Consider the following 26,890-nt stretch of genomic DNA (forward strand, 5'->3'; position numbering starts at 1 on the left):
CATGACTGGTCAGAATGTAATTTGATATAACCACTTTTTAAATCAATTTGACACAATGTAATGTTTTTAAAATGTACATATTCACTGAGATCTAAACTCTATTTTTAGGACTTTTTTTTTTTTTTAAACTGTAGATCTTTTTTTTTTTTTTAATGTTTTATTTATTTATTCATGAGAGTCAGAGAGAGAGAGAGAGAGGCAGAGGCAGAGGAAGAAGCAGGCTCCCCGCCCAGCAGGGAGCCCGATGTGGGACTGGATCCCAGGACTCTGGGATCATGACCTGACTTTTCTTAAGTAATTATGACAATATACAAAGATGTTCAAGATAAAGTTGTTTAGAATTGCAAAGATGCAAAAATAAAAATCAATTTAATGGCTAAATAAAAATATCTTCAAAATATACTAAGTAAAAACGGAACAGATTATAAACAAAAAGGACAGTATAATCTCTTTTCTTTGTAGGGAAAGAAAAAAACCAGAAGGATACTCAACAAAATGTCACAAAAGTTATAGCAGAATGGTAGGTTTATGGGTGATTTCTAGTTATTCTTGCTTCTTTATATTTTCCAAATTAAAAAAAAAATCACATACTTTGTAGTCAAAGGACACAGGAGGGAATTTTCTGAGGTGACAGAACTAGTCTGCTTGTTGATAATGGTGGTGGTTACACAATTGTATGCATTTGTCAAAACTCATAAAACTACATATCACAAAGAATGAATTTAACTATATAAATATCTTAAAGTGTATACAAATTAAATACACTAAAATTCATGAAAATAACTACATATAAATATATGGATGGATGTGTGCATATATCTTTGCTATTGTTAATCTGCTTATCACTTGGCCAATTTTATTCTAGGCATTCAATCCTAGGAAATATTAAGAAAAGCACACAAGGATTTAGATCTAAGAAAATAAAACCAATGTTACTTAAAGCAACAAACAAATGGGAACAATAGAAGGTTGTATAAATAAGATTTGGTCCAACAGGATACTGATTATAATTTTAGTCCAGACACAATGACCAAATATTCAGAGCCATTAAAAAAATAATGGCTTGGAAAAAAGTATCTATTATGCCAAGATATTAACAGTGGACAGGATATGCATAGTGGGATATTTTTCATTTGGACTGTTCTTTACTTTCAAAATTTTCTAGAATGAACAATTACTACTTCTGTAATCAGAAAAAATATTTCTTAAACATTAATATCACATACATGTATCCCTGACTACGAGATGGAAACATAATATGAGATAGAAGCTCAGAGTGAGGTATTTAGTAATTATATTAACAACCAAATTGTTTTAACAACTTGAACAATTATTTATAGCCTGGAAATTCTCTTACCTACAAAATCCTTAATGTACCAGCACTTGATTCTCTCTCCCATTCAATGTATGACATTACCCACCATGGTTCTTAAAACACTTGCACTAAATGTTTCTTTCGTTCACAGATAGTGCACAGTGAGACATTTTTTTAAAATGCAAAGAAAAAGTAATAGGTATTCTATTATGGTCATTTAGAAAACACTCAAGAATTCAATAGTACAAATATATTGCTTAAGCCTACTGAGGACTACATGCACCAAAAAATTTGATTTTGAGGAGCAATGTAAATAAAGGATATATAGTAATATCCTCATTCACTTTTCTAAGATGTAATCTTTGAAAAAATTTAAAGCAACATGTGAAAAGGTCAGATATACGCACTAAAAAGGAACTACCTCCAAAGACCCAAAACCACCAAGCTATGGTCTAACATCACAAATCTTTCCCTAGACAGCCAACAGAATCAATAGTTTGAGATCCACTGGGGAGAATAACAAAGCAAGAAACACGGCCACAGCACTTTAACGGCACATTGCTTTGAAACAGTTAATGTGATGCTGGGAGGGAAAGTCACACAATATGAATCCTGAAACTTAAATAAGCCTGGAATACATTGACTAAGCTAATAGCTGCCAAGGATGGAGAGTCACACTCAACTTACGAAAAAGCAGTAAACCAAATGCAAGGAAATAAAACTTCTACGTATAACTCTCTAACAGAGAGAGAATCATTTTAAATGAACAAAAACAAAGAGGATTACAACATTACTTATTGTTATAGAACCATTTCTTAGGGAAGAAAAAGAATATAAAAAATTTCCCCTCATTTCTTGTTTACTATTACTCTCACTACAAGAAATGTGCACTGATTAGTTTTCAGATCCTGTTAGATTCGGGATAACATGATTGGGCTTGAAAACATGACAGAACTTAAGTGGATCATTATGGAAAACTGGAGCACCCCATATGCAAGAGACACAAAGAAAATAAGGAAATCAAGTTTTCTTTAAGAAACCCAACACATAAATATTTCAATGTTTTAACTCCGTGTTGGTAGCTAGATTCAAAATGAAGTTCCCATATGTTAACTTCTTTAAGACTTGCTTCTTTTCAGAAAGGATCTGAAGGTGCTTATGACAAAGAATATAATAAGGTCAACAGAAGTAAAAACTGGGATTATGGATATGACATACTGTGCTGGTGGGAACTTTACCTTCCCACGTATATTCTTAGGTAACTCTTCATAGCGAAAGGTTTTTGGCATAGTAGCTCAGCCTTCTTAGCCCTGGTTGCTCCTGAGGACTACGGTGTGGCACAGGGTACATGGCCTGGAGAACCTGGTGACATCACAATCACCTAGCTCAGAGGTTGTATTGTTACCTTGGACATCAAGTACAAGGCATGTTAAAGAAAGATTCTGGGCTAAAGCTCGTACACTTGATTTTATTTTATTTTGATTTTTTAAAGGTTTTTATTTATTTATTTGAGAGCGAGAATGAGAGAGAGAGAGAGCACATGAGAGAGGGGAGGGTCAGAGGGAGAAGCAGACTCCCTGCTCAGCAGGGAGCCCGATGCAGGACTCATGCCGGGACTCCAGGATCATGACCTGAGCTGAAGGCAGTTGCTTAACCAACTGAGCCACCCAGGCGCCCTAAGCTTGTACATTTTAAATGACAAAGTTCCTTGAAATGCCAGTGCTCAATTTTAATAGCTCAAGGGAGAAAACAAAGCAGGTACCTTCTCAATTTTCCAATGGAGTATACTATGAAGCCAGAGATTACTAGGGTTGAGAAAAGGCAACAACTGTAAATCAACCTAAATAGGAAATCCCTATAATGATATTTCCTATCATTCTAAATCTTATAACAAATCTGAAACACACACATAATGGATGGAGAAAGATTTAATCTTTCACAATGATATGGATAATCTGTGGCAAAGATCAATCTCTATCTTATAACTCACATAAGCAAATAAGAGCAGGAAAAAGAGCTTTATTCCTCGTCAGAACTACAAAGAACACAAAATATATAGGAACCTAATAAAAGTATATGCTAACGTAAAACAAAGAGAGAACTGAATGATCCAAAGGGGCTGAACCATAAACTTGTAAGGTAATAATACATTTAGAAGCTGTAGAACATGATCACTGTTCACTGGGGATACCAATTAGCCGTAACAAAATAATTAAAGTAGCCATGCATTCAATTAGCTGAATACTACACTTCCGTTATAAATGAGAAATTACATAGGGTTCACTGAGCCTTTATCAAGTGGCATTGGTAAACAAAGAATCATATCAAAAGCAGTGTTTTCCGAGCCACATTATAAGGTGACATTCAAAAGGGTAACTCATCTCGGTGAACTTAAATGATGCCCAACCTATTATCAACCTTAGCACACTGTTCAATGACTACTTAGAGGCAGAAGCTATGAGCAAAGCCCAGCTTGAAATGTTAAACTACACTTATGTGCACAAACACAGTGAGGGCTGGCTTAAGTTGAATATAGACCAAGACTTAGCAATAGACTTCCTAAATCTGGAACTCCTATCCAAGCCTCCAGGGCTTTATCAGTCCATTTGGTTCTGTTTTGTCTTCCCAAGAAGAGCTTCCGGAACTCTCCTCTTCATTTCACCTTTTTTCACGCTGATGACATACTGGAAACAGCCTACTGAATATGTCCTCTGCCACTTTGGGGCATATCTGCTTATTTTCTTGAAAAAAGCAAGCAGAGGCAGGTAAGTAGTTTTTGAAATTAAAAAGTAAAGCCAACAATGAGTGAAGAGAGAATGTTAGGTACATAAATTTAGAACAGAAAGCAACCTAGTGTGCTTTGCTTTAACTTTTTCCAGAAGTTCTCTCCTAACATTTGTGCAGAACATGGTATTTGACAAAATAAGTAAAATTAAGTGCTAGATGAAATCAGAAATGGTTTTACAAGCCTTCTTCTATAGCTTTAGAGAGGAAAAATAATTTTTTAATCATACATTCACTTCTCCAGTTTTCTAGTTTAATTCAGAACTTACTATGACAGATAGTCGAAAATCTACTTGGTGGGGAGTCAGGAGACCCAGATACCCATTCCAACTCTGCTAAATCACCATGTGACCACACTGACTCACCCCAGCCCCATCCATGTTCTAAAACCCATCTTTAATGTTATTCCTTCATGTAGCTATTGCCAAGTCATAACCTGCTGCCTCTCCCACTTTTGCACCTAATAAAACTTTTCAACAGGTCTCTTACGGTAACCTGTTTTTTTAAAGATTTTACCTTTAAGTAATCTCTACACTCAACGCGGTGCTCGAACTCACAACCCCGAGATCAAGAGTTGCACGCTCCACTGACTGAGTCTGCCAGGCCCGCCTTATGGCACCTGATTTTGACTTTGCCTTGTATCGTACGTGTTTATCTACCCACGGTCCCTCTCTCAACTGCAAACTCTGAGACAGGAAAAGAGATTTACTCCTCTCTATCTGGATCTCTGGCTCAACCTAGGTCTGTAGCTTCCCACAAAGGAAAGACTAAGGACATGGCAGCCCAAATGAAAACAAGTACACTGAGGTAAAGAGTCTGTAGGAAGTAGGTAGACACCAGTTCTGGGGAGCCAATCTGTCACGGCATCTGTGATTTACTTCAAAATACACAGTGTGACATTATGTGTCCACGTTCCTTAGGTTAAGCTCTGAACCAGACGCTGCCAGCATGCTACTCAGGCACGCAGAATGCGGGAGCCATCAGCAAGTACTCTTACTGGAAGCTCAAAATTGGAAGCTGAATAAGTAGAGGTGGCTACTACACGGGCGTCACTCATGCATGCCTTGATCAATAATGATGTTTTGCTACTTAGCACAATGACTATTGGAAATGAGATTTTATTAGTGAAAATGGTTCATTAACTAGCATGATAAATGTTAGATATGGGTTCTTTCTAGTTAGTAAAATGAAAACTCAAAAAGATATCAGGGTTAGCTCCCATAAGGATATTCCTACCTCTGCCGTGTGACTGGTCACGAGACTACGTGAGGTCACGACAACAAAGCTGTCGTGGTACCTTTAAGGTATGGTACCTTAGGCCTGATGACTTGACAGTCCTGTATCCAGCCACTGGTTGAGGACAGAGGTTCTCACCTTTGGCACTGCTGACATTTTGGGCCAGACCACTCGTTGCTGCGGAGAGCCGTCCTACACACTGCAGAATGCGGAGGGGGACACCTGGCCTCTAGTAGCCAACAGTACCACCCCAACTCTGAGCTGTGACAACCAAAATTGCTTCCAGGCATTGCCAAAACTGCCCCAGGTGAGGACCACTGGTTTAAGAGGATTGTCGGCTGTCTGAGGCCAAGTACAAGCAGCCTCGTCTGCCCCAAGTAACCCTCTTCCTGAAAAACAAACAAACACTTAACAGACAACTGGGACTTCACCGAGTTTTACTGAATGGGTTGTATGAATCATTTTGTACTGCTTGTTAAGAACGTTTTCTTCAATAAACGTCTGTTGGTATTACAGAATCGAGCTGGAGTCTTGCTCACATTATAAACTGGTAGGGTTGCACTGCAAAGGTATAATGTATAAAAGCAACAAGAGGGGCTCACATACATGTAATGCATCATATCCCAGTGAAAGAGAAAACTGGAAATGTTAGTTCTTTATTTTTGAACTAAGTATAAAAAGCATAAAACAGGTATATAAGTTCTCTCTTTTCTCTGGCTCCCTGAACAAAACGGAATCAATGCCTATATAAGCTCGGATTTTGAATCCATGTAACTGATGCTCAGTTCAGGAAGAATGGATATTCAGTTAACATGAACTGATGCGAGTTGTCTGATATTTGTTCTGCTTGGGTAATGACAACCCTAGACCTGATATTAAATATTTTATGTATCATTCCTGAGAACAGGCATATAATGATTCCATTATAATTTATAACTTTCAATGTTACAAAGCAACATGAAATTTCAACATGAAAGGCACTAAAATATACCACTTCATCAGTTCAGTGTTGTATATTCCATGCTCCCCCACCCCAAGACCCATTTAAAGGAAGAACAGCCATCACGATATCCAGCACATAAGAAACATTAAATAAACGCTGAATCAAAAGTGAAATGAACTGTTAGGAGTTCAGAGTTCTCAAATAAGCAGCTTTAGCTTCTCTAATGAACACTCACTTTAGCTACTACATGTTTATGAAATACACAAGAGAATGTAAACATGCATCAAGTCTAAAAGAAAAGACCATCTGAATCAAAAACAAAGTTCCAGAAGACCAAGTTCTATGAAGAAATGAGAACGCTATGTCACAGAATCATTAGTAAGCTTAGAAACTTTAAGGATAAGAAGGATCTCTGAAAGAAGGAAAAGTGGTTTATAAAAAGGGCCACATTCAATAAAACTACTGTGTGATTACATGGACTCAGAGCAGGAAGGGGCTTTTATTATCAAATTCAGCTGTAGAAAAGATGGGCTTATAAACCACTGAATGTTACCATTACATGTAACAGCAGAGTGGTTTTAACTCTAGACCACAGCTGATATGGTACAGAGTGGAAAGAAGCAACAAGCACTGGGAATTATATAGCCAAAGGTGCAATTATACTAAAATGTCTCTCTTCTTATTCCATATTGTGGGGAATAATACTTCCATTTCCAGGCACTTATGTATAATCTTGTTTTACCATGGAGATTAAAAATCTCAGAAGCACTCTAACACAGAGATGCTAGCTCAACCCCATTACTTGTGCCAAGACATTTGGTGTCACTGATCTGACATGTAAGTTGGACAGAAACACAGAGACAATTACTGCACAACTTCTGGTTCCTTTTCTTTGTATTAACTTGTGTTTGTTCAATTTAAACTTAGGCTTAATGTGTACACGATCAGGACAAATTGGCTGGAGTCGACCTCTCCTCTTAGAATCTATTTCACATGCACAACTTGGAAAAAAAACAAACAAAAAACCCAAAGATCATCCAGCTCATGTATCAGGAAGCAAGCAAGGCTCCAAGTTCCTTGTTGACTAAGGGAATCCTTAAGGTCAGGGACAGAGTTGGCTCTGGGACCCGTCTCTTGGAGGCAGTGCACTCCCATCAACTCCCTGACTGTATTTCTTTTCATTTTGGCTTGACATTAAGGGAAGACAATGTAAAAGTGACTAATCAAAAATTCGTAGTTATTTTCAACAGTACTCTACATAAAGAGATTTTTAAGATTTGCTGTAATGGTTAACGTAGACTATTCTAAAAATGTCTTCGAAACCACCTATCTGCCATGTCACTTCAGGTCCGCTCGGATGCAGATGCTGAGACAGAATCAGAAGTAGAAGAGATGTACTGGAGGAAGGATAAAGGAGAGAGGGAAGAGCACTGGCAGAGAGAACTTCCGACGATGCTCTAGGTCTGACACCTGGGATGTGAGACCAGGACGGAAGGAGACAACAGTGTACCTCTGAGAAAACCGGGCCAGGATGAAAAGGAGCCTCAGAGCAGAGACCATCCAGTAGAGGAATCCTGCGTCAGGCGAGATGGCCCAGCTCCAGAGGTCCTGCCACGTGCTACAAGCCTGGTGGGGGCATGGCCTGGGGATGCACCCTGCAGAAGCTTCCCGGCTTGTGGCTGCTTGAGGCTTGCGGCCAGCTGCACCCTTCGCAGCAGGTTCTCTCCTAGAAAGACAGCCCAACGACACACTCCCATGGCTGTCACAAAACTTTGACAATGACAACAAACTCTGACCAGGTCTTAAACCTCAGCTTCCAGTTCAAACAGAAAGTAAACCAGCAAACAAGAACGAGGTTCTATCTGTTAGAATACATCAGATCTCTTTGAAATTTCTCCACTCATGCAGGCCAGGCTAAGTAAATCCAACTGGACCTCTGGAATACGATTTGATCCAGAAATCCTGTGTAGCAGGAATAGCAACAAAATAGTCATCAGACAGTTAAAGCTTTCATTCCAGGTTGGCTGCTAACTCATGATCTTGGGCAAGTTCCTTAACCGTTTGGGGCTTGTTTCCTTTTTTGTAAAATTAAGGGGATAGGCTAGATAATATCCAAGATCCCTGTAACATTCACATTTCACGCAGTACATTTACCACAACATTTCTCCTATTATTCAATTTGAATCTACTCGACAACTAGGCCAGAGGAAATTCAATGAATGCGTATGTTCTGCTGCCAAACTGCTAGGATGCTACCAACACATATTGAACAACATTTGGAGATGACGGTGTGTATGTGACACCTGGCTGCCAGGGGCAGACGCTGCACGGCAGCAGTGACACTTCCTCCCCGCCTGACTCGGCATCGGTGGTGGGTTTTCGGCTACTGGAGGAGTGATAGGGCTCTGTCTCAGCAATACTTGCAGGGCTGCTTCTTGAACCGGACGCTACCTGTCAGACTCAAACGGTTAAGACAGACGGTAAAATGGGCCGCTTTCTAAAACAAGTTCAACTCACTGGTGCCAGCCAAATCACACTAGCTCTCGTTTTCTACGGAAAAATGAGTAAGCTCAGAAAATAACAGGGCATCTTTATCTCATTTACAGGCTTTAAAGAGGATGGTACAGTGTAATTACATCACATGCACATTCAGTTTATGCAAATCCAACTACCCACTGAAGGTGGGAGAGAGGAATTTAAGTAGAGCACAGGATGCTACCCACTCCATCGGGAAGCCTGGGACTGCTGCACTCCCGGCCTCTCTCATTTCCTGCCCAGTGAATGGAATTCTAGTGGTTCAAGATAATATAGTTTTCACTCACAAATCCTTAAATAAAAGCCAACATTTCATCTAGTGCTCAACTGAAGAAGCCTAGTGACCTAATAATAGAAGAAAAATAGCATGGCTAGACTCTTAAGAATAAATTAGAACAAAGAAATCTTGGCCTCATACATGAGTTTTGTTTTTTGGGTTTTGTCTGTTTGTTTGGTTTGGTTTGGTGTGGTTTTAGTTTTACTGACTTGTAATGGACAAATAATATTCACATGCTGATTTTAAAACTAAATCCTTAAGTAAGATGTGACTCCACTGTATTCCAAGAAAACTGGAATTGGGAAAGTTAATAGAAGGATAAAAATATTTTTAAAACATTCCTCAGCAATGGCCACTGGTAATGAAAGAATGAAGGAGTACCTGGTGCTTCATGACATCCCATTTTTCCCCAAACCTGATAGGGAGGGGGTTTTTAAAAATCTTTAGCCTCTGTATAAAGCCCCTAGCTTAACTGACGGACTAAATGAAACATGAGATCATGGGAACAACGAATGATGAAACTGAAGCTTGAACAAAGCAAAAATGGAAAGAAGTCTTAGAGAGGAGGAATGAAAAGAAGAGAATGCACCCAAACCATGAATCATCCAAATGGAAAGCAGTAAAGTACACCAGATAGACCGTAAATAAGCCACTTCTATTCGGGGATCAAGCTGGTTGAAGAGGGATGAGAAGGTAGCCATTATCTGCTCGGGGGTGGGCACACTGAATCAGACCTCTTCTCATTCCCTGAGCGTGGCTAGCTTAGATTTAGCATTGTCCTCATCCCTATTTGTACACTGGTGTGGAACGACCACAATGAAGCAGAGAATTCTGGATTCTCAAATTCCAGAATCCCTTAACACACCGGGGAGTGCCTTTCATCAAAGGTTTGCTGAACAAGGGACTCAGGAATGGACATAACCAAAATATCAACTCACAATTCTTAACATCTTTGATCACTTTTAAGGACCTAAAACTACATAATCACTTTAGAAAGCTTCATTCCACAGCAACGTGAAGTAAGGGGTATGGGTTTACATCTACTTTTTGTTTGTTTTAAAGATGTATTTATTTTGAGAGAAAGAGAGCACGCACAAGCAGGGAATGTGCGCAGGGCTTGAACTCTTGACCCTGAGATCATGACCTGAGCCAAAAGCAAGTCAGACGCTTAACCAATTAAGCCAAAGTGCCTTCCCAACTCTTTTTTTTTTTTTTTTTACATTTAAGAGAACAGTTACAGACAAGAGACTTGCCTGAAATTCACAGCTGGAATAGCTGTCTCGTGAAAACAGAATTTCTGACTCTTCCCACTACAGCTCACCAGGCAGACACTTCTCTAGGTTTGGACCCAAGAATGAAAATCAACCTCATGATTTTGACTTGGTTTTGCCTGCTGGGAAGTCAGAATATTATTATTTGACATGGTATCCTGCCTGCCTTATAGTTATGGCTATCTTATTATATGTTATCTTTCCAGCTTAAAAACCATCCTCCTGTGTGATTTTCATTCATCCGTCATTTGATCGGATGCCAGAAAGCTCCTAGCAACTGTTCAGACTGAGAAGCTAAGTGATCCGATTCCAGCCCCAAGGAAAGTGACCCCCACCCTCAAGCCTCTTAAACCAAATGCAAGTAAAAAAGAATATCTTAATGACAAACTGTGAATGACATCGGATGCCATATTTATCAGCTATCAAAAATACTCAGACAAAAAGAGGAAGGATCATATACATCTGAAGCAGGAACATGCCTTAGGAACCAAGGTCTTCAGATGTTAAAGATTCTGGGACAGCTCTACTCACATAAGATCATAAACCTACTTAGTCATGGGTTAAGAATATAATACAGGTTATCTTGACTCACATTTTAAAGTTGACAGATTAAACAATATGTCAAAAAAAAAAAAAAAAACCTGCCTGTGAATAAGAAAAAAGAATCCAAAAATAAAAATTCTTACTGTTCCAAACATAACATCACTGCTCCCTCCCCTACCCCCTACAATGCACATGCACATTAAAAAGCATGCATTTGCATGGGGGATCATCTACAGAGCTTCTAAGTGGTGTTTACAATCTGGGATGAGCTCTGCAGGAGTGGCCAAAGATATTACAGACCACAAATCAAAAGAGCTACGTGAAAATAAAGTCACTGAAGGTAATGGATATATATGTTAAGCATAAATACACCACGTGTAAGTCATTTAGTATGGTAAAAGAAATCTTGTGCTGAAAGCTCTGGCTTGGTTCTTTAAACTTTTACAATATCAGCCAGCTATTCTATTTTTTTAATGTTGAATGTTTTGTGATCCTTGCCATTTGTCACCGAGCACAGAATATTCCAGGCTCCAGTAAAGAATTAGTGCTTTTTTTTTTTTAATGAACTAAAAAGGCAGCTTGTTTGCTCTGAAAAATGGCTACCACCTGCTATTAATCTGAAGCTGAAAACAAGCAGTGTAATGACATTTAGCAAGTTAACAACCCCCCCCACCTTCCTCAAAGAAGAGCAAAAGTGACATTTCATAATCTTCTCAAAAATTTTACAAAAGTTCTGAGATATGGATTTATATTTTACTAATAATAAACTGCAAATGACATATGAGATTATTAAAACCAGATACTGTGCCCCTGCAGAGTGACAAGCCTGGTTTAAGTGCTGAAGGAATTCCCTCTCAAGTCCCCCTATCTTTTTCCTTTATTTTTTTTGTCTGGTGTCAGATGAATACAAGCAGTAATGATGACATGATCAAGGAAGAGTTGACAACTGGCTGAATATTTGTAAAAAGACTGTTTAACTGATCTTTGCAACAAGCTATATTTTGTCCTACTGGAGCTTTCTGTCTCCTGAGGTAGCCTGTATCCTCAAGAGCTGAAATGTACCATAAAGCTGTTAATTTATGTATTCTCCAAATAGTTCCTGGAACACTTTGGAGAACTCTTCCAATTTGGTTGGTAGAAAAACCTGGCCACCAACTTACTCAGCTCTAACTAAGCATATAACCATGATCTAAGCAGACTACACAATTCATGACAGTCCATAAATGACTCTGGGGCCCTGTGAACATGTCTCTTCCTGGGCTAAACGCTAAGATAATTGACCTATCTGAACAACAGAATCAGCTTAACGTATCTATTCATTTATTCAACAAGCCCTCAATGAAACCTATTTTTTATGAAGCTTCTCCAACACTGCACTAGACTTGGTAGAATACAATAGCCAAATGCATCTCCATGACCACAAACCACAACCCCAAAACTCTGATTTGCATAGAACTATAAAACCAGCAACAATCCATTATTTTCTTCGAGCGCTGTGTTCTTCAAGAATTTACAAACTGGGGTGGAGGGCAGTGCATGGGTTGTACAAACAAACAACCATAATGAAAGATAATATATGATAAGGGCAGTGAGTACTACAAATAAAATAAAGGATTCCATCAGCTGGACTGAACTTGAAAGCTCGATGAGTAGGATTTAGATGGGCAGAGATGGAGTCAAAGGCCACTGCAAGAAAGGGGACAGTAATCAAAGGTACAGAGGAAAGAAGACAGGAGGCCTGGGCACGTAGAGCAGCTGAAGAGGGAATTACAGTAGGAGGGTCAGAAAGTAAGTGGGGACCAGCCTGCAGGAAGACGGAACTGTCGGGCTAAGAGGTCTGGACTTCATCCTGTAGGCCATGGGGGGCCTCTAAAGGTTTTTAAGTGTGATGAAAACAGTATTTTAGGAAGATTAATCTTGGTGTATATAGGATGGATTAGAAAGAGGGGAGAATGCCAGTGGGGAAACAATTAAGGGGGCTGTTGAAAGGATCCAGGTGTGAGATAACAGAGGCCTACATGTGCTGAATGGCAGTTACGTTTCCACCAGCGCTTTCTAAATACCCTCTAAAGTAAATATATAAATTCCAGGGAGAGGACAGTGCACAACTGAAAGAACAAACCATTCTCCAAAACATAGGGGGGGGACATGCAAGGATTAACAGAGTGCGTACTGTTAGCCACGCCATGGAAAATCTCCACGTAGAAACGGCCACTGAAACCATGTAATTTGGAGTTAGGCCCCTGATACATCTGATGTCAAACACACCATTCTAAAATAAAACTAACTGGAGAAGAAGATGTAATTATGAAAGAGGATGAAAATTGGGACATGTCATCATGAGCTATTAGGCATTATTTTCTTTAAACACCAGTGGCACTTGGAGGTTGAAAATCTGGTGTTGAAGAGAATTATGCTGCCATCACAAGGAAAAATACAACTGGGAGCTCTCTCCATGTCCAGCTCAACACAAGCACTGATGCCCTCCCATCAAGAAGTTCAAATCTGCTCCAGTCTAACACTAAATTTTAAGTCCTTTAACCTAAAGACTACTATATAAAACCTATTACCTTAGAAAAATCATGATGGTTCTAGATAAATTTTAAAATACCCTAATTTTAATATTTCCTCAGATTTTTCACTAACATGTTGTTTAGTATGCCACTTTTAAAATGTGGGTCAAGGAAACCTGTATTCCATTCTTAACTTGTGATTTAACTAGCTTTCTGACCTTAAAAGCATCCTTTAATATCTCAGGACCTTGGTTTCTAAGCTATGGTCGAAAAGTTAAAACTCCAGACCCTCCGCCGAGGAATTTCAATAGATGGTTAAGATGCCGGTAAGTGGGTCAGAAGCATAAGCCTTTGTCCTGCGTGCTGGGCGCAGGACACGCTGGCTCCTTTAGGTTTCCATGGACAATTCAACAAAACAGAACATAAACCAAAGGGACAGATCCCTGAACTCAGAGAGTCTGGAGAAAGCCACTTTTAATAACCACGATTAATAAAAACTAATAGCTGTATAGCACTTAGGAGTTTCCAAAGTTCTTTTATATTTATTACATCATTTAATTCTCAAAACAATGCTAGGACTAAATTAAATTCTCCAAGCTACACCTAGAGTGCTGCATAGCACAAAAATAGCAAAATAAACCCTGAGAAAGTTATCACCCCAATTTTTTAATTTTTTCATCTCTTTATTTTTATTATCACCCCAATTTTACAGGAGAGCACACTGAGGGTCACAGAAGTGGGAAGAAATGGCCAAGTCACATGGCCAATAAATGGTCAAGATGTTTTATATCCACAACTCTTATTATTACACAAGTACGTTTATCACCTTCTCTACAAAGCCACACCCAGGCTCTACTGACCATTCCCTTTTATGAACTCCCACGGCACTTGCAGCCTGAGGCACCAATTCATTCAGTAATAGTTATGAAAAAAACTTCTATGTATGAGGCATCCTACAGAGTGCTGTTGCTTAGCGGTGTATTAGTCAGTTTGTTGTTGAGATACATAAAAAGTTACATGGGTAAATAAAAATCACATGTACTATTGGGTACAAAACTTATCCTGGCTCAGCCTACTTGCAACTTCCAGACAAACCCCTTGTTCTCCTACCCACTGACTTAGTGCCTCTGGAGTGACCTCACAGGACTGATTCTTGGCTCTCCATACCCCTCTTTTCTAAACCACCTCCTCAAGCAGGTTAAATGTTTAAAACTGTATGCAGCAGAACATTTTCGGCATGAGTGAGTTTTTACCTATACACCCAATCTGACAAAAGAATTTAATATACATGCAATTTGAGTAAACTAATAATCAAACATTAATGTGTCCTACCATATCCTTTTTATTCCCATTTTTCCCCTCAGTTACTACCCACATTTTCATCTTCAGCTGCTTCTTTGGTAACAGAATAAAAGTCAAATACATCAGCCTAACTAGAAACCTGTTGTATCCATAACTCTTCTTCATCCCCTATATGCAACTAATCACAATATCCTATCTATTAGTATTTCATGTACCACCCTTAGGATTTTTTTTTTTTTAAGATTTTATTTATTTGAGAGAGAGAATGAGCGAGAGAAAGAGCACAAGAGCAGGGGAAGAGTAGAGGGAGAAGCAGACTGACCTACAGTGCGGGGAGCCCTATGTGGAGCTCGATCCCAGAACCCTGGAATCATGACCTAAGCCGAAGGCAAACACTTAACCGACTGAGCCACCCAGGTGCCCCCACCCTTAGGATTTTTGTGATATCCATTTACCACCATTTAAGACCTACTGCTATTGATTTGATATTTTTCTCTAACCTAGCTCACTTTTAAAGGTTCAACAATTTTAAGAGAAAACTTTACATAACTACCATAATTAGAAAACCAGATTCAGCTGTCATAAATAGAAAATAATAGGGAAAATACACTGAAAACAATTTCTGGTTAGAAAACATTGCCCAACCCAAGATTCTGAGCTGAGACATGCTCCCTTCTCCTTGTGAAAAAGGTAAATTAACTATGCTAGTGGTTGAAGACAAAGTATCACCAATGATGTTGGCAGTAAATTACTCAGGGGTTAATTATATATAATCCACAGCCAGAACTCCTGGGTTGGAATTTTAATTCCTCCACCTACTAGCTATGTGATTTAAGGCAAGTTATTTTAACCTCTCGGTGCATTAGTTTCATCATCTATAAAACGGGAATATTAATAGTACCTCCCTTATAAGGTAGTTATGAGGTAAAATGGATTAGTATTTGCAAAATGCTTAAATCGTTACTATGTGTTTGTTAAACATATAGTATAACTACCAGGTTCTGCTGAAGAGCACACAAGCATAGCAACAACTCGCAAGTCACAACAAACAACACTGTATCATGTGATGAAAATTCCAAAACACTGATAAATCAAGATACCAGGTATGTCAAGGACACATGCCAAAAGAGGCTTGAGAATGAGTATGTAGAGATTTCAACTAGAGTGAAGGAAATGAGCCCTGCCTTTCCTCTGCTTGGACTAGACCAGAGATTTGGCCACTCCCCAAGTTCAACAACCTCCGGTAAATGTAGTAGGCATGTCAAGGATGACAAAGCCCTGCTTCAAGGATCTAGAAATCTAAAGAGGGACAGACAGATGATTTTTAAAAATCACAACATAATATGATGATAAAGGTAGTGGCATGGAAATCAGACAAGGGGAAAATTATGCCAATGGAGTCAGAAAAGGCTTCACCAACGAGTTCAACACTGAGATGGGTCCTAGAGGCTGAGTAGCTATTCATCCACCAGACAAGAGAAAGGGCAGTCCAGGCTCAGAATGCAGGAAGCCTAAAGGTGGAAAAGCACACTACGTTCAAGGACTGGCACCACATGTGAGTACCTGAACTGCTTCCTCTACATTGTCTATGCCCAAAAAACCCAAATGCACAAGACTTTGAACAAGGGAGGTCTATGACACAATGCTTTCTTGCCACAGTGTGCCGAGGCTGAACAAATATGAAGAATCAACGGCAGAGGGATACCCCAGTGGGCTGAGGCCAGTAGCACAGGGAAGAGGAGAGAGTCTTTAAAGACAGGCTCAGGGGCACCTGCGTGGCTCAGTCGTTAAGCGTCTGCCTTCGGCTCAGGTCATGATCCCAGGGTCCTGGGATCGAGCCCCGCATCGGGCTCCCTGCCCTGCGGGAGGCCTGCTTCTGCCTCTCCCACTCCCCCTGCTTGTGTTCCCTCTCTCGCTGTGTCTCTCTCTGTCAAATAAATAAATCTTTAAAAAAAGAAAAAAGAAAAAAAAGACAGGCTCAAAGATAATTGAGAACGATGTAACATCACTGTGACCCGCTTGGAAACAACTACAAAACAAGATCACACCAATGAGCAGCAAACCAAGCCAAATGGGTGTTGGTGAGCAATGGATTTAGAATGATATCTGGATGAAAATCAGGGCTATAAATACCCAAAAGCTCTCTAACTTCTGATTAATTTAGGATATAGAAGCCAACCAAAGAAAGGAGTTCTGCATGTCTGTTCTCTTGAACATGCAGAAATGATATTATAACCTCAACCATCTAGACCTGGGCATACAACTGTGTTCATCCAAGTGTTCCTGAAATTAGTACGATTATGTGTATAATCAATAGGAAACAGATTTCTCCACCGAACAGGTAAAAAAAAAAATGTTTAAACTTAAAAAGTATGATCTATTTTTGTGATAGATACAGCCTCGATTTCAACAAAGTACAAACATACTTTCCTTTTCCAGACAACGGCCTTCAAAGTTCTCAACCACTTAGCCTCAAAGTGGAAGAAATGTGTGCAGCTGTGGCAAACCAGCCCACCCTGTGTGACAGAGACGTGTGTGAGTGAGTGTGTGCTGGGTGATAGGAACAGGGGCCCTAAAACGCTATACAGTCAGGTTACTTCAATACATCAATTTAGAAACAGTGGGAGGAAAAGTTTACTAATGAAGCTAAAATAGAGAAGAGAAAGATAAATTCAACAAGGACATTCCAAAGTCCTATAGATACCACCAGCTTGGAGGGCATCCACTGGGCGAAGCAGCAAGGAAGCAAAGCAGAGGTAAGCAGGTGTGACTTCAGGTAAGACAGAGGTGATCGAGCATGGAGACAATGCTGACAAAGCTCTACTCTGGTCAAGCCACACTTAGCGGGCAAAAGCATGGGCCGGGAAGCCTGAGAAAGTGCTGGAACTGCCATGTTCAGGGCAGATGGGGACAACTTCTATTGCTCCCTCTTTCTCTTTCCTCTGGTGTTTTCTTTTGGACTTTTTGCCATAATCTTTCCCTCCCTTATTTATCCATCTTTCCACTTATCAAGAATTTCTTTCTTCTCATGTCTCTCTTCTTTGCTTATTTCTTCTTCCTCACTTTTGTTCTTGCCCTTATGTGGGAGAAAATGTATGCGATGCCTTAGTTTGTTGTTGTTTTCAAGTTCAAAAGAGGCCAAGTTGAGTATGTCATACCTCTGACTCTAAAAATCCAGAAGCGTTAGTCTCACCTCCGGCACCCTACTTCTTATGGCTGGATTACTTTTTTTTTCCTCCAGATAATTAGTAGAAAAAAAAATTCCCTATTCCTGATTTAGCAAATACTTTCTTAGTTCTCTTCATCTTTCCTTATATGAATGCCTCACTGATCTTTTCACTACTTCTCTAATTTTTAACTTTGTGAGCATGGGGAACAAAGGGTATTAAGACACAGTATCGTTGGCACATGTAAAATTGTGATGCTTTGTGTGAGTTATAAAAAAACTAATTTTTCACAGAAAGCAAAATGTTTTTCTCTGGTAAGTCAAAGTTAGCATTGCCATTCTGGACTCTCACACTACGGAATTAACACATATGGGGGACAGGCCAGGGAATTCCTAAGCCCCTCCTGAAACTAGATTTCCAAATGTCTCTTGTCTACTGATTATCTATTTTTCTAATTATTTCCCAATGATCTAGTTAAATAATACTTCTCATCCCTTAATTTCATATACGTCTCATTTTTAAATCTACTTTCTTCTTCCACTCTTCATCCTAACCAGTTTATTACTGTCTGGGTCTACCATTCAAGTGCTCTTTCAGAGAATTAGAAATAATAACTAAATCACTCAGTGGGAAAAGACATAAACTGATAAAGTGAAACTTTGTTGAGCAGCCTCTTTTTCCCTAAATACATTGCTTCATATCATCATTCTTTATTTTCGCCAGAATGAAAAGAACATTGTAGGAAATTATTTACAATAAAGTCTAAGTATATAATTTATTTTGGGTGCATTCAAATGGTATGGGCTGCATCCAAGTTTATGATTCTGCTGTTGTTTAAAAAGAAAAGAGTAAAATCAATATATATAATTGTACTTGGTTGGCTAGTTTATTATTCTGAATCTGGACAGAATCTAAAAGTGTTCTATACAATCCCACAGAGAAGATTAACCAATAGACTTTCCTTCTACCAGAACTAGTTCCTGTCTTTAAACTAAATCCCTCCTGCTGAAATTGAATCCTTAAAAAAATTAATCCCATACTCAGATGTAGCTAGAAAAGAGCCAGTCGTAATCCTCCATATCATACTTCTACACATACTAGCAGAAGGTAATCCCCTCAACCCTCTCCTCTTTTAACTAAATATCTGTGTTATACAGCTAAATATTTTTTCATCCAGCTCTTCAACTGCAATGTGGATCTTTTCTGAATTTTATTCAAACTCTACACCCCTCTCAAATTTAAATATAAATTTTGAGAACCTTGATTTCTTCATCTAAGAAATGAAGCTAGTGACACCTGCCCTATTTCCTCTTCTCAGAATCAAATTAAATCATATATGTAAAGGCATTTGTAAGAAGTTAAAAACAACATACTCATTCCAAGTAGGTATGTGAGCAAACAAATGAGAAAAGAGGACCAGAATGAAGAAAAGACATAAGGATAACATCGTTAAAATTTAAGTCAAGCTTTGTCTATATTTCCTGCACTCACTAAAGCTTATTTACTCTGTAACAATTTCCAGTTTTGATTCTAATAAGGACTAGCTTAGCAAATGATAACAAGTTAAGATCTTAGCTATTGCTGCATTCAAAAAGATCTACTGCAAAAATCTTGAGTTGGCTGCTGGATGGGCGATGGTATAGTTAGGGAGACAAAGGCACTGAATCTCAAATATAGCATTTACTAGCTTTAGGATCTTGGGAAAATTAGATCTTGGCTATCTAAGTCTTAGATTCTCCATCACCAAAATGAGGACAATAATCAGATGCTCCTTAAACGGGCTCTGTAAGGATTAAATAAGAGACTTCACATAAAGTTCTGGCACAGTGTGGCATACATTTGGGAAACCATACAATCAGGACCAGTAAATGATACACTTAAAACACAAAGTGAAATACAAAAGTTACCTATGTACTTTATACATTAAGTTGTAATAAAGCATCTAAATACAAATTCTTTGCCAGTTGTCTGAAATAAGAATGAGTCCTTTTCTTTGAGTATGGCTCTGCTGAATTTCCTATAATCTTTATAATGGATTATCAATAATTTGAACTGGTTTCCTTAAAGGTAAATGAGGACTAAAAGACCCTCATAGAGCAATCAGTATGCAGGATCCCTCTTGATTTCCACCCCCCAATCTTGCCCACAATTCTCTCACCCATACCCATATCTAATTCAATAGCAAGTTTTTAGTAAATCACATTTATGAGTCTTTCCAAAGCATTCACCTTATTAATAGCAACAGATGACATGACATTTAATTAATTTATGCAATAATGACACCTAACATAAATAGGCTTGCAAACAAACATGACTGACTTTTGGTAAGCATCCGACTTAACCGATCAGGTAATGCACAGGAATGTCAGAAAGTCTACTAGCGATGAGCAACAATGAACCATGGGCATCACAGAGTATATTTCATGAGGGAATGGAAGTTGTTTAACCTACCAGGTGGATTCTGGGGAGGTCAGATAAGCGTTATACTATAGCTGAATCATCACCACCACCTTTGCTTTCACTCTAATCCCATATATCTGGGTTTGCTCCTGGGAAATCCCACATAAATTGTTTACCCTTCTTTGACCACATGATCCCTAAAACAATTGATCTAACCCCCTCCAGAAATCTATAAAACAAACTTTCAAGTTGACCAAATCCAGTCACAAGATTTCAAGGTTAGTCTGAAGTGATTCTAGCTTGCAGGAAGCAGAGACAGGGAAAGATCCGGGAATACTAAACATAAAACATACTACTATTTGGCTAACTTTATAATGAGAGAATTTTTTGCACAGTAAGATGTGTGTGGCCCCTGGGTACACCATTGGATGAGCAGAGACATCTTGCTCCAGCTTCCACAAATTGTGTTCTAAATGCAACCCAAACTGTTAACTCCAAAGAATTAGCCTTTTAAAAGTGGTACTTCTCAAAGACTTATAGCTACAATCTGATGTGTCACACAAGTATGGAGAGTGTGACAAGTAACCTAACCCTACTAATAAAGTACTGAAGATTGTGACTGACTTCTTTCTTACAAAAACCATAGAAGATTCAAGATTATCCCTGTGATAAGTTGCTCTCATTCCTTGGGTTTCTGGGTTATTTTTTTAAGTGAGAGAGAAAGGGGTAGAGCTACAGGTAGCACACTGGAAATGCATATCACCATGACCCCTTTATCTATCCCTTTATTTATAATATGGGTAATCCATGGAGCACCACTGCACATATGAATATACAAAGAGCAAGAATTGTTGTTCTACCACTGAGGTCAGTAAACTGTAGCCCAAGGGCCAAATCTTGCCCACCACTTGTTTTGCAAATAAAGTTTTATTGAAACATAGCCCCATCCATTCATTTATGTATTTGTTCATGGATGCTTTCATGCTGCAATGACAGAGTTACATAGTTGCAAGAGAAACTGTTTGGCCTGCAGTGCTTAAAATACTTACTATCTGGGCCTTTACAGATAAAGTTTGCTGACCCTGGCTCTAACAGAAATATGGTACTTTAACCAAAAGACCTAGAAAACCTAGTCCTCCAACACTCTGGGGAAGAAAATGAAGAGCTGTATAAAGAAGATGCTTATCTAACATGCAAGTCCTCCCCACAAGCAGACAAACAGATAATTCAGATACAGAACTCGTTTTCTGAATGACCAAACACATACACTGAAGATCAACAAGTTCTTTCAACTTATTATTCTTAAGTACAAGACTATGAGTCACAGAGAGGATAGTTTCTGAACTTGTGTTTTATTTATTGTTTATTTGTTTATTGTTTGGTCGTTTGTTGCCATGAAAAAGAGAAGCAAAAACTGTTATGGAATTCCAGGATGGTGACAACATGCTCTTGTATGTTTTAGAAGCAAGTTGTTCTATGCTCAATATGCCTACCCAACAAACAGCTCATCCTACCCAAGTTCAAATTCACTTAGAATTACAGGCTTGCTATCTCCCAAAATAAGAATATGATCATTGTTCACTTAATTGTTTCATTTTATGCATCAATATTTTCTTAATGTTCTCAGGTTTTAAATTTTAAAAAGCTATTTACAGATTACTTTTTTAAAAATCTGGCACTGTAGTTTATCATGAAAATGGCTTTTTAAACGATACATCCCAATACAGCTCAGCTTCTTTGTTGAATGAGAGTAAGAAAAATAATTCTAGACCTCATTTCTTTTTTGCCCACATAACAACACTTACTGGCTGAGTAAGAACCACAGTAACAGGCACTGCTTGGGTTACAATGGGAACCACATGTCATATCCTCCTCTGGGCTCCCGGGAAAGAGGCTGTTCCCCACCTATCACTGACAGTTTCCTCTTGACAAATCACCACCACAGAGAAGCAAAACTCATCAAATGTCATTAAATGTAGAACAAGGGGAAGGAAAAAGTCACATGAACAATATTTTAGTTTTAATATTATTATATTTGAGTAAATTATGACTCCAATTTTGAAAAGATTTGAGGGTCTATATATACATACAAGCAAAAAAGCTAAACTGTACTCATAATGATACTCTAATTTTATAAAATTCTTCTCTACCAAAGAATTCAAACCAATTATATATTCCTGAAATATACTTACACCACTACTTTCCTCCAGGCTCTGAAATTTCATTTAAGAAATGTAATAAAAGCAAGTAAATTCAAAGTACGAGGACAAGTTTCACTACTCACCCCTTGAAACAGTTCTTTTGCAAAGTAGTAAGATTAATAATCTACAGGTCTCTGCATATTAGGCCCATCGTAAAAGTAAATAGCAAATAAGCCTAATACTTGCTTGAAGGAGGTGTCAAAAATCTCAATTTACAGATAAATAAACTAAAATTAAGAAGAGCTTGAGATCTTTAAATAAAAAAACAGAAAAACATGACACACACCAACAAAAAGCACAAAAAAGTTTATATTAGTCATCTTCCAAAGATGACTCCAAAGGCAATGGCTTGAAATTCTGAGTGTATTTTTCCATTAGAAAATGGTCCAAAGGCAGCTGCAAAGCCTAAAGGGGACTTCTTATCACCAAGTCTCAGAGGCTGATGGCACTGGGATAGTGAGAAGTCTAATTTCCCTACAGATCATAGGGAACTTGCAGAGACAGAATTTTATAGTTTCAAAGGATTTGAAAAATCCATCCTTTCAAGCCACATCTCTGTTGAGAGGAAGAAACAAAGGTTCAGCAAGAGTAAATGACCGCCTGAGTACCCACAGCTAGAAAAGAGTCAAGGGAAGAGCAAAGAAGAGCTGCCTCCATTCCTGCCATCTTTTTCTGGGTGCACACAACTGAGGTTGACTGGATCAGCTTTCTTAAGCTCACAAAGAGAATGTACAAAGGAAAGGGAAAAACCTGTTGTCAACGTGGCAGGCAAGAATCCGGATGGAGGGAAAAGAAGAAACAGCTTAAGGGGAGTGCGGGGAGACAGTAATGAACGGCCTCGTAGAGCACACCCAATGTACCCTAAGAAGGAAGAAAGGAGTTGACCAAATCTCTCCTGACTCAAAATCTGTTTGCAGGCATTTAATGTGACCTCTCCCAAGCAAAACTACTAATATTACCACTAAGCACCTCCGCTAAGTAATCAACAGTCTTTGGTTCATATCCCCCAAAGCCTAAACACCAAAGAAAATGCCACAAACTTTAGAAAACTGCCCAACACCCCACTGAAGTGCCACTCACTGATATGAGTCCATGCCAGGTCTGTACCCCATATCCTGCTTACTCACTAAAAGAAGTCTCAGTACTGTAGCCTGGCTTTTATTCCTCTCAATACTAAAAAGGGGCAGAAATGGCAAATGTACCAGCAGGTACTATTGATACATTTCAACTTTGATCAAATGTCCACTTTGCTTTGAAAGGCATAAGCCCTATTTTTCACTTGAGCATAAAATTATTTTGATTATTTGAGTCTGGCATCTAAGTCGCCTGACCAATTTTTAGGGAGTTTTACTCACTTTCAGGTTTTTAGCCACAACTGAGACTCTCAACATTACCGTAGGTCTACTTAAAAATTGCTATTCTGTATTTTACGTACAGGGCAAACTACCAGCAAAGCAACTACTTACTTTTTAAATCCCTTGACCAATAACGAGGAAACATCATTTCAAATAGTCATGCTTTATCAAACCTACACCATTCATAATGTGCTGAACGTTGTTGGATAAACATATTAAGGTATATCTTAAACAGAATTTACATGTAAACCTTCATGTGAAAACTTACTTATTCCCACACAAGGCAGAATCTACAATGGTCAAGAAGAAAAACCAAACTCAAAGAGCCATTTAGAATATGAATTCAAAATAATCGGAATAATGTCTTGCTTAAATGAGATCAAAACATGTACCTTTCAAACACATGTCACAATAGACAATGTCACAACAATGTCATAACAGACATTCAAAGTTCAAATGCATCAACAGAAACTTCTAATAAATTTGTTTTGTTATCAAAAAAAAATCTGCATTAATAATCCTTTTCAAAACTTTGATATTCCGGTTAGTTTTAAATGTCTGTGTGTTTCAGCATAGTTGGAATGTGATGATCCATTTATAGACAGATTTGTATGTGACTGGACACTCCAAACCTGGTTCTTCCATATGGGTAGAATAGATAAGATTAGACATAGATAGAAATAAATATGTAAAATATTCAGAGAGAAAAAAATTTTTTTAAATTATTCCATTTATGCAGTGGCCAGATTTCTGGCAAGTGCAACCAGTTAGAACATAGTATTGACTTCGAATAAGATTTATTTTTTAATTCTTAGCAACAGGGGTGTCAGGGTCTGTAAACCTGACTATACATGAGTTTTATGTGCCTTCAGATCTTCATGCATAAAATTGCATGTAAAATCAGATAAAAATCAGAACCCAAGTTCTACATCCAAATAAACACACTTTTTCGAATATAACTTGTCAGTGGGAGATAGACCCCACTCGATAACAAGAAATATTTTTGGCCTTTAGACTTTGAAAGATTTGTTTAAACACTTTTGCCACCCAAAGATAAAAAAGAAACAGACATATGGGAAGTTCAATTTGACTTAGGGAATGAGCAGGAATAATTAAGCCCAAAAATACATAGATGAAGTGTTTAAGGATTTATTAGTTCTATGCAATAAATGAATGGGTACTAGACTTCTGAAGAATACCTCAACCCTTTGCAGACAACACTGATGAGCTATGCAACTCATCAGAACCATAAGAATAACATTTGGCTTACAAACCTTGGAGTAAATATTCAAGTAACTAGAAGAATGGAACTTTGACCACAATTGGAGAAATGAGGGATGAGAACAAAAGAACTGTTGGCATTAAGATGACTGACCAGGGTGAGATTATGTGACAATAATGAGACTAGGAAAAAGAGGCCTGGTTTTACTGAAATATGGAACATATCATATAGAAATTCTGAAGACTAAGAATCATCAGACAATCAGCCTACTGAGTGGGAAGGATCTGGTCTAATATTACCCAACAATGGTCTCCCAATAACATGGCATAAAGACATGAATCACAGAATGAAGTAAAAAGCAGGGTGTTTAAAAATAGCTCAATTGTTTTTAATTTATAAATCTGTCACTGTCTCATAGTAATTGAAGTACAATTCATTATTCCTGGTTTTAAATATAGGGAACGACTAACCTCTCCTCAACTGACCTGCTAATACTCCAAACTGAGACAACCGACAACTGAGAGGGCCTTGTGTAAAAGGGACATACTGGCTGTGGTCAGAGTAAGGAATTGAAATTCTTTTTTTCTTTTTTTCTTTTTTCTAACCTCTTAAAAAAAAGAAAAAGCCAAGCAAGTGTGGAATATCCAAAATTCATATAACACCAGAGTTCAAACTGTGGAGTGGATATTTTTAAGTGAGGATCTCTGAAGGACTCCCGGCTTGGTTTAAATAGAAGCAAGTAATATTCCAACACAAACACATTCCTTTGAGATGTGTTATCTCTGGGATAAGCAATGCAAAGCATATGAAATACCAAATGTCCAGCTCGCTCACTCTAACACACACACACACACACACACACACACACAGCATGCAGTCATGCCCAGCCACCTGAGTGCCACATGCCTTGAGAGAGATCTAAAGCTGCAACAAATTAAACTAGATCCTGTTTCTTTAAGGCCCAGAACTGAAAAGAACTGAACACTAGTGGTGAACCTGTATCCCTTTGATCTTCATTGTAACAAAAAAGCAAGATGACATGCTCAAATGAAAAATCATTTATAATGGATGAAAGAAGGGCTATTCTTTCTTTGAATTTATCTGTTTGGAAGGGAAAAGGGTGGGGGAGTTTGGGGGAGAAAAATAAATTCTGAAAACACAGAACAATCCTTATGAGATAATAATATCAATAATGGAGTGGAGCAGGGAGCCAAGGAGAAAGAAAGGATGTGAGGAAAATCACTTCAGTCCCCATTAGAAAGGGGAGAGATTCTAATCTAACAAATGGGTGAAAGACAATTTCTCATTTAAGTAAGATTAATTTTAAAAGAACCTGATTATGCTGCAAGGTTGCAAGTAGAAACCACGGTACATCATGGATTAACCCTGCACTACGGGGACTCTGGAATTCATTTCAAAATGACTGGATTTTATTATGGCTTTCCAGCAACAATTTACTACTTTATAAGATATAAATATTGGGAGTAATAAATTTGTCTATTGCTACCTGTAAACATTAAAATTGAACTTAATTAAATGCATTATTCACAGGGGACACGGTTCCCCTAGCTAGCCCCTCAGTATGGTAATGAGAAGTTTTAACTGAGTTTATATTATTTATACAAATTTTTAAAAAGATCTGTGGCTGATATTTTTCACCTATGGCACAACCTGTCAGCACCCAGCCATACTAATGCCATACTAACGAACTGTTTTATTGTCAATACTTTTTTTTAAGCAAAAGTCTATCTCAACCAAGATCAATGGTTCAGTCAGCTGAATCACGATTTATTTTTTTAAGAATTGGTGTACACAGAAGTGGAGTA

At 38.3% G+C, this 26,890-nt stretch overlaps 1 protein-coding gene across 4 annotated transcripts in view; it reads right to left on the minus strand.

The window, feature by feature from the left end:
• The window catches only part of CHCHD3 (coiled-coil-helix-coiled-coil-helix domain containing 3), a 271,596-nt gene that overhangs the window by 95,806 nt on the left and 148,900 nt on the right, over window positions 1-26,890 (minus strand). The window lies entirely within an intron of this gene.

Source organism: Halichoerus grypus, chromosome 12, assembly GCF_964656455.1.
Source record: "Halichoerus grypus chromosome 12, mHalGry1.hap1.1, whole genome shotgun sequence".
Taxonomy (NCBI): domain Eukaryota; kingdom Metazoa; phylum Chordata; class Mammalia; order Carnivora; family Phocidae; genus Halichoerus; species Halichoerus grypus.